We start from the raw sequence: 17,530 nt of genomic DNA, 5'->3' as shown, positions 1-17,530 counted from the left end.
CTTGGGTTGGAAATTTGCTGGTCTATTAAATAAATTGAATTGAACACCCATGGGTACATCCTATTTTGTCCCATGCATTTTCAACTCAGAGCATCATACATAGCTTTCTTGTCCTTGAGAGCCAGCATGGTATAATGGTTAAACAGCAGTGGACTCTAATTTGGAGAATCAGGTTCGATTCCCTGCTCTTCCACATGCAGCTAGCTGGGTGACCTTAGGTTAGTCACAATTATCTTAGAACTATTCTCACAGAGCAGTTCAGTCAGAGCTCTCTTAGCCCCACCTACCTCATAGGGTGGGAAGAGGAAGGGAAAAGTTCTTCCCATCACCTCAGACCAACCCCCTCCCACAATAAGCCACTTTAGGACTCCTTAGGGTAGTGAAAAGCGGGGTATCTCTCGTTTTCTTCTTCTTTTCCCTAATTTTATTATACACTCTAGTAACTTATGTTGAGACTGGTATAAGGTTTCCCAATGGGTTTAATGGGAATCTTTGTGTTTCCCCGCTCCTCTACATGCAGCCAGCTGGGTGGCCTTGGACTCGTCACAGTCCTGTTAGAGCTGTTCTCATAGAGCAGTTCTGTCAGGGGTCCCTCAGTCCTACCTACCACACAGGTTGTTGTGAGGAGAGGAAGGGAAGGTGACTGTAAGCTGCTTTGAGACTCCTTTGGGCAGTGAAAAGGGGGATATCAAAACCAGTTCTTCTTCCCCACCTGTAAATTGGGTTATGTTGAGACAGTCTAAAGCTGAGCTGCAGGGCTCCATACATTGGCACTCAGTTGATGGGGGGGAAAGACCAATAGAGGACTTAAAAGCTCAGCTCTGCCATTTTGAATGCTCTGTCCCCTCCCTGGGTTAGCAGCAGGGAGAGTATCCACATGACCCTTGGAGCAAAGGGGGAGAATGAAGTTCTTTTGGCTTGCCCAGTAGCCAAACGAGACATGCTCCAAAGACTTTGGGAGGAAACTCCCCTCAAAGTGGGGGTGCCCAACTAGCCGGGTGGGGAATTTCCCTGAATGGAAGAAGACCCTCAAAGCGCTGCACACTGGTTGTCCAGAGATGGTGTGAAATGTCAGAAAATTGGGATCCATATCCAAAGATGATTGTGCTCTCTAATGCCTGATTAATGCATGCTGTTGCTCACATGGAGAACTGTCACAATGCAGCATCCATGTGGTCAAAGCTCTAGCTGTAAGAGCAGCCTGCACATGGGTTGCTTGTTGTATGAAGCACCCCTGCCTCTAAATTTCATTCCCTTCCTGCCCACATCAGGCTAAATTCCATTCCCTGGAGAAATTAAGGTTGTTACCTCAGCAATCCAAATAATCTTCCATCTCAGTTTACCACATGTAAACTCCCTGTTCTCTCTTGCTTGCAGGCTCTGCCCTTATTGACAATGTGGGCTCTGCCCTTCCCGATGTCATCTCCAAAACTGGCATAGATAGCGAAAAAGAAATACCCGTGTCAAGATAAACATGGGATTGCAACCAAACAGTTCAAGCAGTTTTGTGCTCACTAACGAACATGTTCAATGTAATAATTACTTCTTTGGGCTTCTGAAAACAGATCATCACAAAGTCTGTGAAAAGGCTTTGGTTATAAGAGTCTAGAAACTAACACAAATTTACTTGGCGCCGTGGAGTGGACGGGTAGCCATGGAAACTTGTTTCTCAAAGCCATCGAGCTGTCCACAATAGCCTCAAGTGCTACTATTTGTGTCCAGCAAGGAACACTTGAGTGGAAAAGGTCATTTGTGAGGACAATCTGAAAGCTGCCTAGAGGTGAGAGAAAGAAGAGGGGGCGAGGGGGGTGGGGAGAAGTTATTCTGCTGGAGGCAGTGAGGCAGACCTCAAACTGAGTATCTGGGAAGGCAAATCATCATTTTGGTATAATAAAGTGAGCCTTTACACTGTTGCTGGGAGGCAGGGCATGAGGAAACAGGACTAGCCCCCGTGGATTTTATCCCATCGTTTCATGCTGGTCTTTCCGCTGCCTCTTTTGGTCCACTGTGAAAATTACTCTTTCAAGAAACACATTCTGCCAGCCGGAAAAAAGGAAACCTGTAGCAGTAGCTTTCCCCTTTCTTCTTGGTTGACTAAAATATACTCAGCAGGAGCCATCTGTATAAGAACAGGGAAATAATAATCATCCTGGACTTTAGATGAGGTAGTAATACAATTAGAGAGAGAAGGTTAGAGGGAGAGGGCTTGTTTCAGTGACAGAGCGTAAGCTTTACATTTAGATTTGGTCCCCAACATTTCAGGAGGAAGGGTGTGTGGGGGCACATCCCTGATGTGCTGGCATCACAGGGGCTCACCCAGAAGTGATGTCACTGCCCAACCCTCCCACCAGTCTAGGATTTCCCTACATTTCTATGATAGACCATAGAGATTGGGGGAGTTCCTAGAGCATCACAGATGCAGTGACTGGAAGTGACTTTGTCGCTTCTGCAATTTCACTCCTCTGTTTTCTGCCATGGAGAGAGCAGGGGAAAGCTGGTGGGGCTAATGTTGTAGTAGGGGTTATGATAGACCTGAGACCCCGGAGAGCCACTCCAGTCAAAGGAGACAGCAGGGACCTTGAAAGATGAGTGGTCTGATCATTTTTACCACCATAACGTGCACTTGCTACTAGTGACATGTGTTATCACTTCATGATGAGCATCGTGTTTAAAAGGAACTGACCCTGCCTTTGCACTACATATGGTTCTCAGCATGGCTTACAAAATCCAGTAAACATGACAAATGAGCAACATGCACAATTACAGCTGCTGGACAGATGTTTCACTGTCCAAGATCTGCCTGCTACTTATGCTCTGGCTTTTGTTCTTCCTTCAGGCTGTTGTGGTGAAGGGTAAAAGTATACAGCAGAGAGATACTGGCAGTAACTAGATGGGATCATCTCTCCACCTTCCTCCAAGCATCATGCGCTGGTGCAGTTTGGGCTGTCATCTATAAGTCAGCAGCCAATCACAGTCTTCCAAACCAGTTGATCATAACCTTCCCAAGCACTATATAAAACCCAGCCAGGATGACACCCATATCTTAGACTTAGAAGATAGGGCACGTAGTTTTGGGCATGCATTTAAGTTCAGATTTAAGGACTTTAGGAAGGAATGTTCAGTCAGGGAACCAGTACAGTAAAGGTGAATCATTGCCTTTAGGAAAGCACACACATCTGCCTGAACCTGTGCCATAAAATGCCACCTGTTCACCCAGGAAAGGGGGAAACTGATCTATTATTACTTGATGGCTGGAAACAGTCAAAACTTGGGTTCTAGTTCAAATCAAGCCTGAACTCCTCCTAGAAGCTTATGGTCACATTCTGAGAAGATTCACTGGGAAAGACAATGATGCTAGGAAAAATTGAAGGCAGCAGGAAAAGAGAAAGTCCCAACATGAAATGGATTGACTCAGTCAAGGAAGTCAGGCCTCCAGTTTGCAGGGCTATTAACAACAGGATGTTTTGGAGGGCATTAATTTTAGCTGGAAGCTACTTGACCACACTTAAAACATTGAAGGCCAGTGTGCGAGTGAGGCAAAGCACCCTAGTTTTACCCCAAAAACCAGTGGGTCTGGTTCAGCTCACAGGTGTTTTTAGTTAGCCTATCTCTTAGATACCATCTGTTTCTCTTTCAAGGCCTAATATCAGAATGTGATAATTGTGATAATTGGCTAAGTGAAAAACCTGCACTCAGCTCAGTAACTAGATGGGAGGAAAGTACAGCATTTCCTGGAGGGCTCAGGTGACCAGATTTTAACATTGGTCAAGCAGGACACCATTGACTGGGGGGGGGGGTCTTGATTAAAAAATTGGTCTATATGGAGCAACAAAAAGTTTCATAGAATGCATAGAACGCAAAAATAGTATTGTAATATATATATATATATATAACATAAGTACAATTTGCCAGGTACCCCCGGAGGGCTCCACTGAACCAGCACTCTGATTGGATACACAAGAAGAATGATGGAATTCCACCAAGTTGGGATCCACCACAAACCCCTCCCCTGGCACCTCTTTCTTTTGGCAGCTGTTGCAGTGGGGTGACAGGGTTAGTGAAGGGGAGAGGAACCTGAAGGCCTTTGTGCCAGGTGGAAGCCCTTCCTTTCCCATGCCATGGTCCCCTGGAATCGTAAATTTTGTGATGTCTAGTTTAAGCCTAAGACTTCTATACTCAGAACCCTTACAGGTACCCCATCTCAGGATACAAATACTAAAGGGGAGGGCCCACTCCCACAATGCACTGTGATTGGGCTGACAGAGTTGCCATGGATTCCAGAGTGATCTCCAAGGAGTATTCCGGCAACTATTTTCTCTCTGTGGGATGGCCAAAGGATGCCAACTGGCACCATGCCAGCACCAGCTGTAGTCCAGCATCCCAGTTTTAGGATGGGGCTGTCCATCACCTACTGAATTTAAACCTATGTACTGGCAACCAGTAAGGGCCTCTTGTGGCGCAGAGTGGTAAGGCAGCCGTCTGAAAGCTTTGCCCATAAGGCTGGGAGTTCAATCCCAGCAGCCGGCTCAAGGTTGACTCAGCCTTCCATCCTTCCGAGGTCGGTAAAATGAGTACCCAGCTTGCTGGGGGGTAAACGGTAATGACTGGGGAAGGCACTGGCAAACCACCCCGTATTGAGTCTGCCATGAAAACGCTAGAGGGCGTCACCCCAAGGGTCAGACATGACTCGGTGCTTGCACAGGGGATACCTTTACCTTTACCTTTTACTGGCAACCAGTAGTAAGCTCTCTGGAGTAGCCTCTTGTACTTCGTTCTGTGCCCACCAATACTCTATACAAGCTATTATCAGCCATAAAAACAACATATATTGGCATGTTCTTTAAAAGCACCCCTACCCCTTTTATATGGCAAGTAGCAAATTTTCAAAACTGGTTCTGTCAAAATATCCATGAAAATAAATCCCATTATTGTGTCAGGAAGTCAACACCCAGGAGCATGACTACAGTGGAATAAGTTCCTTACCCTGCCCAGTATTACTAGTAGGTAAATCCTCCCTTTGGATTACATTTACCCGACTTTAATTGAGGGTAGCTTTGTAGCCTTCCATTTGCTTTGTTCTTCTGCTTCAGCAAATAAGGTAGCAAGCCCTTGGGATCCATATTGCCAATAGAGTCTTTCCAAGGAACTGCTTCACCGGCTCTTTAGACATCTGAAAAATCTCATTGTTCTGCAAATATCCCTGCTGAAAATGCCTGCATAATTTAACAAAAATACACTTTTAAACAAGTGATGTGTGTGGCAGCTGCTCGTTTTCACAAGTTCATTCATGCAGATAATAGAACTGGAGTAATCTGTAGCAGCAAACATGATTCCCCGCCAGTCTAATGTTCATAGTATGTTTATACTACATTACTATGTGCCCAGTGCTTTAGATGGAAGGATATCACATCAAAAGAGATATTGCTGATGTTGAATCCCTTGTAGCACATATTGGATCCATTGCTCTTAGAAAGGACCACCCTCGACCAGTGGGTGACCTGAGTACATTCTGCACTCATATTTTTTCCACTGTAAATCTGGTCAATCTACAGGCTTTCTTTTTCCTGATGTTAAACAGATTGCCCTCCTGCATTTGCATTGACCCAATTTTTGGTCTTTTTGGTCTCCTTCCTGCTGCCTGTCACTAGTAGCAAGGTCAGGTGAAGCTCTAGCTAGCATTAAAGGAACACAAGGCTGGAGAGTGCTTTATTTCCTCCCTTTTGACTCCTAAGTCCACAGCCAGGGGAGGGGCAAGTAGAGCATGAAGTTTCTTGTTTACCTTAATTTTCCTGCAGGAGTAGGGGGGGGAGGGAAGGGAGGCAGCAGCCTCACAGGGAATGAGGACGGGAAAGTAAATCCAAGAGGCAAATCTCTTCTCATAGGCCTATTATGCACGGCCGCTGTAATGGCGGTTGGCGGTCGCATGGAAAATGCGGAGGAGGAAGAAGCTAAGCAAACTGCAAATGCATTGGACAGAACTCAACGGCGGAAAAACCCAGAGTAGCCGCTGGCTGCAGCTGGCAAGGCGGCGATGCAGAGCAAACAGGAAGGCGAGCATGGTGCTGACCGAGGCTGGGCCGCCAAGCAGGGCGGCCACGGCACGCACAGGCACAGGCCCTGCCAGCGGAACTGAAGGGCACGGAAGGGGAGAGAGCAAGCACACCCAGAAGCCCTGTACACCACGGACCTCCCCGATTATGCACGTGGACACTCCGGAGCCACTTCTGGTTGCGCCCTGGTCACCCGGGAAGCTCCACTTTCTGCCATGTTTCACTAATGCAGCTTTTTCGGTGGCATACGTTGACTCTGCACCTGGCTTCCACCTGCGGCGTGCATTATTGGTGATTTTAGCCGCCACCATCCCACCTCGAATGTGGACCTTCCCCTCCATGCATAATAGGCCATTGAAGTGTGGGCTTCTGGAGCATAGTCACTTTAAAACATATCCCAAAATGAGGGCAAAAATAAGTCTTGCAAGGGATGGCAACTGGAACCAGGCAGACTTTGAACTGACGCCCTGACCAATCAATGACAGACCGCTTCACTACGTCAGCATTGGAGGCACAGGGCAGGAAGTTAATCCGGCAAAACACTGACATCTATACTTAATACTGGGGCTCTTGGAATGGTTACCACAAATGTAGCGAGTTATATCTGCTCCTGGATATTGCAGGGGAAAGGTAAGACATTGCAGAGGGAAAATTTAAAGCACTAAATACCAAAATGGAAATCGAATAACATGTAGATTACTTTCTTTAATTCAAGGTCACTGGGGATAAAAAGCCAGTGCAGATTCACCCCAGGGTAATTTATCCTAAGGCAGCTTTGTAGAAGTCAATGGAAGACTTACAAAGTCATCCTAACCAGAGTTATACCCTTATAAGCCTACTGAAGTCAGTGGAGTTAGAGATATGTAACTCTACATACAAAAGAATTGTAAAGGGCACACTGCCAAAGCTCATGTGTTACTACTGCTCGTTGCTCAAAAGTTCCTTTCATCAGCTTCTTGTATGGTTATTTTCAGTGAAGATCTTGTGTGGTTATTTAACAATGAAGAATTCAGCCTCCAGGATTATTCCCTGTACTCTTTTCAAAATCATGGCCCTGGGGTTTACTTCTAGGCGGGGCCTGGTGTTCTCCTGGAATAACAACGGATCTCCAGACTCCAGACATCTGTTCCCCTGGAGGAAAAAGCAATTTTGAAATGGCAACTTCCCTCCCCACCAAATTTCCAGTAATTTTCCAAGACTGAGTTAGGAACTCTTTTGAGCCCTAATCAAAATCTTGATCTTTCTCATCTTCTCCTGTCCCCTTTAAACTCATTTTCTCATTGGTGGGAACCTTCCAGTGTAATGTGCTTCTCCTTGAACCTCACTGGCATGCTCATTGTTGACTTTTAGGCATCTGGCTGAAGAGTTTTTTCGAGCCAGGTTTTTGATTGACTTTTACCTTCCAACTTCTCTCTGTCTCCTCTTTTCTACTAATTGTACACTGATGTTTTATTGCTGCTTTTATTGGCTACTGTTGTAAAATAATGCAGGGGTGGGTTGTTGCTGCTGTAAAAGTTTCTTTTTGTCTGCTGGTTCTTGTTATTTACATTTCATTTAAAATAAAATGTATTATTTACTTGGCTTTATGTTAGCCAGCTTGTGCTGATTCTGCAGAAGGGGAGGTCCATTATCTTTTAAATAAATAACATGCAAAGAAGATAAAAATTTACCAAGACCATAAGTCTTCAGTTTCTTCGACCTCTTCAAAAACTTCTCTTAATTGTCCCATGCATATAATGATTTACAGTGGCATCCTAAGCAGGGCTACATCTTTCTAAGTCTATTAACATCAATGGACTTTGAAGTGTGTAACTCTGTATAGGATTGCCCTGAAAATAATATAATGGTTATGTTGAATTTTAATTATAACTTCATGGAAGCTAATGTGCTCCAGCTGTTCTTCTTTCTAAACATTTGAATGACAGGCTCTGTTTTCAGTAGGACCAGAGAAAAGCCCTAGGTTTTCTGAGTCCGTTAAGTTTACTCAGGGACAAGTCGTGCCTCCCTGCATAAAAGAAGATTTCAAAAGCAATTCTCTGGTCATTAGGTTGTTACTGCTTCAGCTTCAAGTTCATATTCATTACCCTGTTTTTAATCTTTTAAATGTTTATTGAGTCTTCTCAACAATGGGACCAGCCCCTTGTTCATTTTTCAACACCAGAGTGTTGTTCATTTTTACTTCACTCTTTCTCCAAGGAACTAGGAATAGCATAGAAGGCTTGACTCTTCCATTTCTGTTCTCACAACAGCTCTGTGAATTGAATCAGGCAGAAAGAGCATGACGCCATGTCTGGGGGTGTGGATATATCCAGTCCTAGTCTGACTCTCCAACCACATTAGATTCTAGAGACAAATGATAAATGTAATAGTGTAATAGTGAGAAGGCATTAATAGGCCAGAGCAGCTCTTTTGCTTATTTGTACAGTGAGGATTACAAGTAAACATGCAGATAAAATACCTGTATGATGCAGGGTAGGTCAAAAGAGTAAATGTCAGTCCTTGCATTAATCCTAAATTAATTAAACAAAAAATATAGCCTTTATGTAGAAACAGAGTAAAATGTGCAAAATAAAAATTCTGCGCTTCTGTTGCAAACACTTATGCTTCTAGCGTTGACCAGACAGTGGCTGTTCTCAGCTCCTTGGAGGATTGCCAAGATATAAATGTAATGAATCACTAATTAATTTCCCCCCCCTGTCTGTGCCTTGTTCAGACATACTGAAAATCATGTTGATGATAATGGCGGGAATTATTTTCCTTCATCACTCAGAATGCAGTTGTGACAAGACCACTGTGGTCCGTGCCTGAAAAATGCCTTGTCTCAAAAGTCTAGAAGAATACAGATGAACACAGACTCTGGAAAGTTCTAATGAGGTCTAATAAGGAAAAGATATCCCTCTTGGGGGTCAGGTGGGGTGCAACTTCTAAACAACTGGAGAGAGAAATAAATAGCAGTGGGACAGGAAAAGAGCAAAGCATAGACAGAAGTATCAGGCATAGACTCTAGACATCTTTATTGGCATAACAGGCTTCAGGCATAACCAGGTCTGGGTTCTCATCTTGAAATTACTTACGGGACAACACTGGAATGGACTTGTTACCAAACTCTTCCACTCCTGCTAGTAAGTGGTAGATAGGGTGTCAGATTTAGATTATGGAGACAGGAGTTCAGATCTGTGCGCAGCCATGGAGCTCACTGGTTGACCAAGAGTTGGTCACCACAGCCTTTTCCACATATTAAATTTGGTTGTATCCTGCCATACTTACTAGAAGTACATGCTTCTGCTCAGATATCCCAATGACTACAGTCATTATGTCATCTGAAAGAGGCACTATGCATATTATCACCATGGTTGAAGCATGGGTTTCACACAGCATGCACTGGAGGTAGACAATTTGGTGACACACTTAGGACCCAGTGAGACAGATAAATTCACAGTCCCTTTCCTGAAAGCACATGTATAAATAATGTCATGCTAATGAAGTCAACAACAGTGTTGTGATACTTCCATTGTTGCTGTTTACCCTCTTTTACTCCATCTAGGAACTAGACTCTGGGGCTTTCCCTCCGTGTAAAAAAGTTAGGACATGACATGGATTTAGCAACACTGAAGCGTTGTACTGGAACTGCTAGCGTAGCAGCAAACTTTAAGGCAGTTGAAGCTTGCTACCGACCATATTCTTGCAATTTGATCAATTCAAAGGCCCCACATTACACTAGTTAGTTATTAAAAGTTCTTTGAAGATGAAACACACAAATTAATCCCCTTATTTTCTATTTCACTGTGACGTGTGAGTTGCCATCTTGAATCCATGTGTGGTGAATCAAGAGTGCTACTTCATATGCTGTTTGATGCAGGCCCTTGTGACTTTTCTGTTGGCTTATGCTATGTTTGTCGGCGGCTTGTGAATTCTATTATACCATATCATTGAGGACTGCTATAAAATATTACATTGGGACTGGTGACCATATGGTAAGAAACTATACTGTCAAAACCACGGTGCCATCCTAAGCATAATGACAACGTCTAAGCCTGTTGATTGCAATGAACTTAGGTAGGGTTGGGTGCTTCGGCGTCTGAAGCAGCTGTTCGTGCCCGAAGCAGCCAGCTGGCTGCTTCGGGCATGAACAGCTGCTTCAGACGCCGAAGCGTCCAACCCTACTTAGAAGGGCGTTCCTCTACATTTTTAGTTTGGTTAGTTTGTGAAACTGAGATTTAACTCACAAGTGATCACTCAAAGCCTTGTTTTTCTTCATTGCTGCCTCCTTTGTAGCTATCAAGTGTGAATTTTCAAGATGACTTTGGGGAGGTAACTCTGTTGTTGCTGCTTCTTCATCTCTAATGAGCGAAGAAGGTTCTGCTGGGGATTATGGGACCTGAATGTACAAAGGTCATTGGGAATTGTGGCTGCAGAACGGAAAGGAAAGGAATTTGGGTGAACTAAGCGGATATCTTGGTTGGATCCGAACCATTTTATTTATACATTTAATTATTTGTGTCCTGCTTTTCTCCCCAGCAGGGACCCCAGCTTGCTCTTCGGCTTGTATCTGAGGGTTCATGCCTCTGGGCACACCTGAGTCATAAGCACCTGTGCAAAAAGGAAGATAAAGTCAATGAGATGTTCCTCAGCTGCAGATAGCACTAGCAGCTTCTTCCCCAATTCCTCCCCTGCCAACCTGACATATGTTGAAGGGTTTCTCTCTGTTTGTTACCGTCTGGCTGCCTGGTGATTATTTTAGTGCTTCAGATAGCTCAAGTAACAAGGAGCTGGTAATGCCTGCAAACAGCATATGTTTAAAAATAATCACTTATCTTTTTAGTTCACATTTTGAGACTGCAGCCACCATGCTGGTCTGCTGCACTTATAAGCTACATGCTGGAATGCAGATATTAGCATTTGCATTATCACTGTTTCCAGAGCACTGTGTCCACATTTGGTGATAGCTGCATAAGGGGCAGTGTTGGTCTAGGGCAGGGGTAGTCAAACCGTGGCCCTCCAGATGTCCATGGACTACAATTCCCATGGGGCCCCCTGCCAGCATTCGCTGGCAGGGGGCTCCTGGGAATTGTAGTCCATGGACACCTGGAGGGCCACAGTTTGACTACCCCTGGTCTAGGGAGAATGCAGAAGTGGAACTCCATTTTTATTTCTATTTCCAGGCAAAGAAGCATATCTCAGCCACCCCAGAGCAGATCCCACCACTGGATGGACTGAATATGTTCATGCAAATAGGGCAGCTTCGCTTTTAGAACTGATTACTAGCTCTATCCTGGATGCTGATTGGGAGACTGGGATGAAATTTTAAGCACTGTAAATAGCATGGATTGGGTGGATAGGATCTATCTGCCAAATCTATTTATCTGGTCTGTCTTTCTGTAAGATTGTAATCCATCCTTTGGCCCAAGCAGGATGAATCTCAGATCAGCATAAAGTTTTTTTAAAGCTAATTAATTTCTACAAACAAACATGTAACAGAGAAAAAAAGATATACCTATTAAAAGAGCTGCAGGAGTCCAGATAAGGAAGGCAATGGGGAAAGGAGACGTTTGTTCTTTTGTTGATTCTTTTATTAAATCCATAGAAGGCTCAATGTCTTATTCATTTGTCCGCTGGTCTCAACAGTAGTGCAATCTAGGGATGCTAGCCCGAACCCCCCATTCCCTACTGGTGGCCAGTGGGAGCCTGGCAACACTAGCACATCCAAACATCCATACTTTCAACATAAAGCTTTCTTTACTAGATTGTGACAATGTTTTCAGACATTGGGCTTTTGTTTTAATTTTAGAAACAGTTGGAAGACTCTCTATATTATATGGCATGCCCAAGGAGAAACAGTTTTGCAGCCAAAGAAAGACCAAAATATTGTTTCTAAGTGTACTGCTCTCTTTACATGACACAGGTAGTCAATTTACAGCTCACCGGTTTGCAGGAGATCTCTCTAGGAAGACTAATTGTTCCTGCTCTGGATCCTTGGCCAGACTTCCAATATGAAATTCAGCCTGCCTACCTTTCACTAGCTAGAGGCTCACAATTTCTTTCCACAGCTTTGGCAGTGTTTCTTATCAGAAAAAACTCTCTGGGAAAAAGTTCTAGGGCAAAATCAGATAGATGACTGTAGGACAAGAGGCTAGACGAGTCCATAAGAATCTGTGGGATGCTGTACATATGATTGATTTACTATTCCAAAGGTCAGGAGGGGGGGAACCCCAACTCACTCTGAAGTTGAACATGTTCCAAAGGTTGGATCCTGTCTATCCCATTTACCGGGGGTCATCAACGCCCGGGCCGTGGCCCGGTACCTCGGCACCGGGCCAGCGGCGGGCGCAAACACCCATGCGCGGAGCATAGATGTATAGGTGTTTCAATGGAGAACTATTGATTTTTTAAAAATTAGCGGTCATCATGGGCCCTTTAAAGCATGGATTGGCTGCCTGGCTTGAGTGACAGGTGGAAGAGAGTCCTGTGTAAATCCTGTTGCTCTCTTTCGCAATTACCAGCAGCACTTGTGGAGGGGGAGGAGTGCAAAATGGTGGCAGAGAAGTTCCCTAGATGCAACTCGCTTCCTTTGCAGCCACCCAACACCTGCTGGGTGAAAAACTGGCAGGAGCCTAATTTGACTTGAACTGCAATGTGGGGGCAAAAGGGGCTCCTGCTTCCCCCCCTCCCACCCATGAGTAAATGGCCCCACCAGGGAGTCATCTGCATAACTTTGGAGCTGCACGTGGGTATTCAGGATATGTGTCTCTATGAAGTTATATAAATTACTCCCTGACAGAGCCATTTTGTCTCTGGAAAATATAGCGGGGGGGGGGGTGTCAGGAACCCCTGCTTCTCCTATGCAACAGTTCCAAGATGAATAGTGTTCTCCCCACCTTTAAAAATGACATTCAGATGGGAAATGGGACAAATATAGTGATGTGCAGTTGGGCTTTTTGACCACGAAAACTCTACCAAAGTCAAGGGATGATCCAGTGGACCACTAGGATCCCATTGTACTGAAAGAAACCGATGGAGATCTCTGCGGGGCTGAGAATAGTGAGAGGCTCACACTCCTTCCAGCAAAATGAGGACGGTATTTCGGCTCTTTCCCATCAGGCTGCCAAAATCGGAGCAGCAATGACAAAAGCTCTCACTTCTCTGGAAATCGCTGTTATTTCCCAATCCATTTTCATGCTCTGCACTCAGCAGATTTTCTGCAATGCTGGGAAGGCATGTTTATGTATTTATTTATTTATTTATTTATTTTCATTTCACTTCACTTCCGAAGCAGTTAGAAATTGCCAGCGAGTGAGTGTTTGAGTTCCCCTTGACCCCGCGTGACTCCAATTCGAAGGCTCCTCGCAAGGTGATGTTCCTTCCCTTCCAGAGCTGGAGATGCTGTGAATAACTCACCCTAGAATCCCTCCCTGCCTCTTTCTTATACAATAAAAGCCTATTTTTAAAATAGCCTCTTTCGGAGCAGAATAGCCCAGAATGGCACAAACATTATGCATTATAAAACCCCAAGTCCGGCCACAGCAAGGGGAATAAATTAAAGCATTCAGTCAAAGAAAGTCAACAAGAGAGAAGGGAGGTGTGAAAGGATGAGAGAGTGGCAAAAGAAAAGAATCACAAGACTCAAAAGTCATGGAGGCCCCCTGCAAGCAGTTTCCCTTACCCCATGGCGTAAGCGTCTGCAGCAGCACGTTGCTAAAAGGCCTACAAAATCTAGTCCAGGTGATGGGATTCTGTGCTCCAAGGGAGCAGAGGATGAGGTGCGTTGCACGGAGTTCTGCATCCACATTTATAGGACACAATTATGGCTTAGGGCCATGGTGGTGAATGATGATGGCAGCTGATGGAGACACAAAGGCATAAACCATCTTTCCTGCCTGAAGGATAAACACCCACTCTTTGTGATGATGTCATTTGTCATGGGTTTTCTATTTTTATTTCCTGGATAAATATTTGTATAGTAGTTAATTTGACTTTCCCTCACTAGAAAAACTGCTCCCCATTGGTAAGAAGAGGGGTCACTGCAAGTATCTAATCTGTGGTAATAAAGACCTCTTGTTTGTGAAAATGGTTATTTCCCAGGGCAGGCATGAGGAGCAGCGTCCTGTTGCTGGTAAGCCGCAGTCACTTACACACAGGTAGTGATGCTACGGGAAGGTGACTTTTTGGCTGCTTCTCCACAGCTTCCATGCTCCACAACTTTGATGCACCTCCTGGATTTCCCCTGTCTTTCTTGCAATCTTTCCTAAGCCTGCTTGGCTGCAATGGCTTGGAAAAATGGCAGGAAACCTAGGTGGACAAAAAAGTCTGGCATTCTCAGGGTCAGATAAGTGACCATAGTTAGCACACAGGGACCTGTGGAAATACAGAAGAAACACTTCATGGTGTTTTACTAGGTCACAGATTCCCAACCAGGGTTCTGGGGAACCCTGGGACTACCTTAGAGCTCCCCAGGGGTTACACTGCCTTTCCCGGAAGTTCAGGTGGCCACTGATATCACTAGACATCACTGGAGCCCACTATCCCTGAGAGCCAGTTTGGTGTAGTGGTTAGGAGTGCGAACTTCTAATCTGGCATGCCAAGTTCAATTCTGCATTCTCCCACAAGCAGCCAGCTGGGTGACCTTGGGCTCGCCACGGCACTGATAAAACTGTTCTGACCAGGCAGTGATATCAGGGCTTTCTCATCCTCACCTCCCTCACAGGGTGTCTGTTGTGGGGAGAGGAAAGGGAAGGCTATTGGAAGCCTCTTTGAGACTCCTTCAGGTAGAGAAAAATGGCATATAAAACCCAACGTCTTCTTCTTCTGCTCTACAGGCCTAGTCTCTTTCTCCACAGTGGAAACAGTGATTGGTTGGTTGGTTGGTTGGTTGGTTGATTCGGTGGCTCCTGCATCTTACTTCCATTTCAATTTCTCTGAAGGGGCATGTAACCACCATGGGGGTTCCCTGAAGGATGAAAAATGTTTCAGGCATTCTTCAACAGTCAAAATGCTGAAAAAAGTGGACTTAGGTAGAAGAGGGGAAGAGAAAATAATAGTGAACAAGCGGAAGAATGAGTGGATTGACAGAGATGCGAGGGAAGCTACCTTGATTGGAAGCTACCTTGGTCCCATCTGGGGTGGAAAGATGGGGCTTTAGTGTTTTACACAAACCCCAAATGGGCTAGAACCAGCAATGGATTTGCCAATAGGCTTCTCTAGCAGTTCACCATTTAAATCTTTGGTAGGTTTTACATCAGTCCTTTGAGAATGCTCTTTTCTGTCATTTTCTGGTCTCCATCATTTGGTGGCCTTGTGGTAGACCACAGGGCAGTACATTATGTCTGACCTATTCTGAAAGCAACAGGATCGGTTAGGAAGTCTCGCATAAATTAGCTTACCTGCAGCTCAGCCCAAGCTTCGAAGTCCGGTCGAATTTTCCAACAGCGAGTATCTCTGCAACTCAACACAGCAGTCCACGAATAACCATTCAGTCCACCGTGTTGGAATATGCAATCGGTAGTGTGCATGATTCAAACATATATGAAGAATATCCCACAGGGGGCATCAAAGGATATGCGAAATTAGCATAATTGGATTAGGAATTTTGTGATTTTTTCCCCAAGTAGTCTTCTCCTGCTCCTTCTTCCTCCCTGCTCACCTCCTGAATAGACAGAATGAAGATGACAAAACATCCAGACAGTCGGGAATCTCTCTGTCTTACCTCTTTCTATACAAAGTTTGTTTCTCTTCTATTTTATTCTTTTAAGCAGCCTTGTGCACATCTCCTGCCTCGCCTATTTAAACTTTGACAACACACAGGAGGCAAAAAGATAGTGCAGGATGGAATCCATCCTTCTCCTGGAATCCAGAACCTTTCCAGAGCCATTCAAGAATGAAATGCCAGTTGCTGTTTCAAGATTGTTTCTCCTGCTGGCTGCTTCTGAGAGTTTACCTTCCGTGTTTCTAGATGGTTTCTTTAGCTGTGAATAAATAAAATATCCGGGCTGAGGACAACAGGATTGATTGCTGGATTATGACCCCGAGGACCTCTTTCTCTCTTACACAGAAAATACAAAAGATGCTTACCTCTAAACAACTCATCTTGGGTGTGAAAGATCACTGTTCTTGCCAGAGATTTTAGTAGTGGAAGAGGACCCAGGAGGCTGATGGAAACATTACACATTTCTAGAGACAACCCGGTAGCCCTCAAAAGCATTCCAGGAAGCTCAGGCAACAAAGATTCTTTAAAATGTGATATCCCTGCAACAGAAATGGTGCCAAGGGAAAAGACATCTGGATCCCCTGCAGCAACTACCAGCTGTTCCTTTATTGAGGGGGGAGGAGGGAACCGCTCTTCTGGAAAGCATTTGAAGAAAAAGTATTACATGTAATTGTTCTTCCTTCTTTGATGGAAATGGTCTGAAACTTGGCAGGACAAGGCCACCAGCTATAACATGCCTAGCGGGACCAACCCTGCACCACGCCACAATGCTGACTGTCCAAGCCAATCTCATCAGAATACATTTTTTTCTGCACTGCCAGACCTTTCTACGTCAGCTGCAGCTTCACTGCTAAATCTTTGATGTTTGCTTTCTTGGATTTTACATCTACCCCATTTAAGAAAATAGAATCATAGAATCATAGAGTTGGAAGGGGCCATACAGGCCATCTAGTCCAACCCCCTGCTCAACGCAGGATCAGCCCAAAGCATCCTAAAGCATCCAAGAAAAGTGTGTATCCAACCTTTGCTTGAAGGTCCCTCAACCTATCTTCATAGGGCTTGGTCCCTGAATTTACCTGAATTGCCTTTATTAACCAACATTTGAAAAGTTCCATTTATTCTTCTAGCATGCCGGGCATGTTTTGTGGCCTGGATGACTTAGTGAACTGTTGCTAGATGGCTCCTGCTTATTTATTTTAGCCCTTCGGTACAGCATTCTTTGCTGCCAAGCAGCTGGGGCCGGCCACGTTGAAGCGGCCATGTGGTTTTTAAAAAGAAAGTTACTCAACCCACTCACAAAGTGAGAAAGAAAAGCAAACACGGCATAGAAAACCGCTCTCAGTGATTCATAAAGGTCTTTCCAGATGATTGTTTTACTGCCCAATAAATGCACAGCTGTTAACTGGGTTGCTGCAAGAGATCTAGCCATTTCCCCTCTCAAGGGCTCTTTTCACCTCTCTGCGGAGGAAATACCACCATTTTCCTAATGGCAACAATTTGTTGTTGAGATAATGCATACTTTTTAATTACTAATTAGAGTACTGATTTGGATATGAATATATGAGTGTCCTAGGTGCTATTGGCTAGTGCCAATATCATCACTCGTGAACAACGGCACACTCTTTACTCCCATGCTGGTACGATGAGGGCAACATAATTTCATGAATGATTTCACTAATCCCCTTTTCCTGTAGTAATGTGTCACAAATTATCAGTGACTGGGAGTGTTGTGCACAGGACCACAAGAGCAGCATAAGCCAAGCAGGTTATCCACAGCAAG

At 44.7% G+C, this 17,530-nt stretch overlaps 1 long non-coding RNA gene across 1 annotated transcript; it reads right to left on the bottom strand.

Moving 5' to 3' along the window:
- Positions 1–1,748: 1,748 nt before the first annotated feature.
- On the bottom strand, positions 1,749–15,989 carry LOC143820802 (uncharacterized). The gene is made up of 4 exons (XR_013225520.1): positions 15,428–15,989; positions 8,509–8,560; positions 4,984–5,213; positions 1,749–2,119 (listed from the first exon to the last, which is right to left on the bottom strand). It is a non-coding gene; the product is annotated as an uncharacterized LOC143820802 (long non-coding RNA).
- Positions 15,990–17,530: the final 1,541 nt, after the last annotated feature.

The sequence above is a fragment of the Paroedura picta genome, chromosome 11, assembly GCF_049243985.1.
Source record: "Paroedura picta isolate Pp20150507F chromosome 11, Ppicta_v3.0, whole genome shotgun sequence".
In the NCBI taxonomy this organism is placed as follows: domain Eukaryota; kingdom Metazoa; phylum Chordata; class Lepidosauria; order Squamata; family Gekkonidae; genus Paroedura; species Paroedura picta.
Note: the sequence above shows the minus strand (reverse complement) of the source record. Positions and strands in the feature narration are given on the sequence as shown.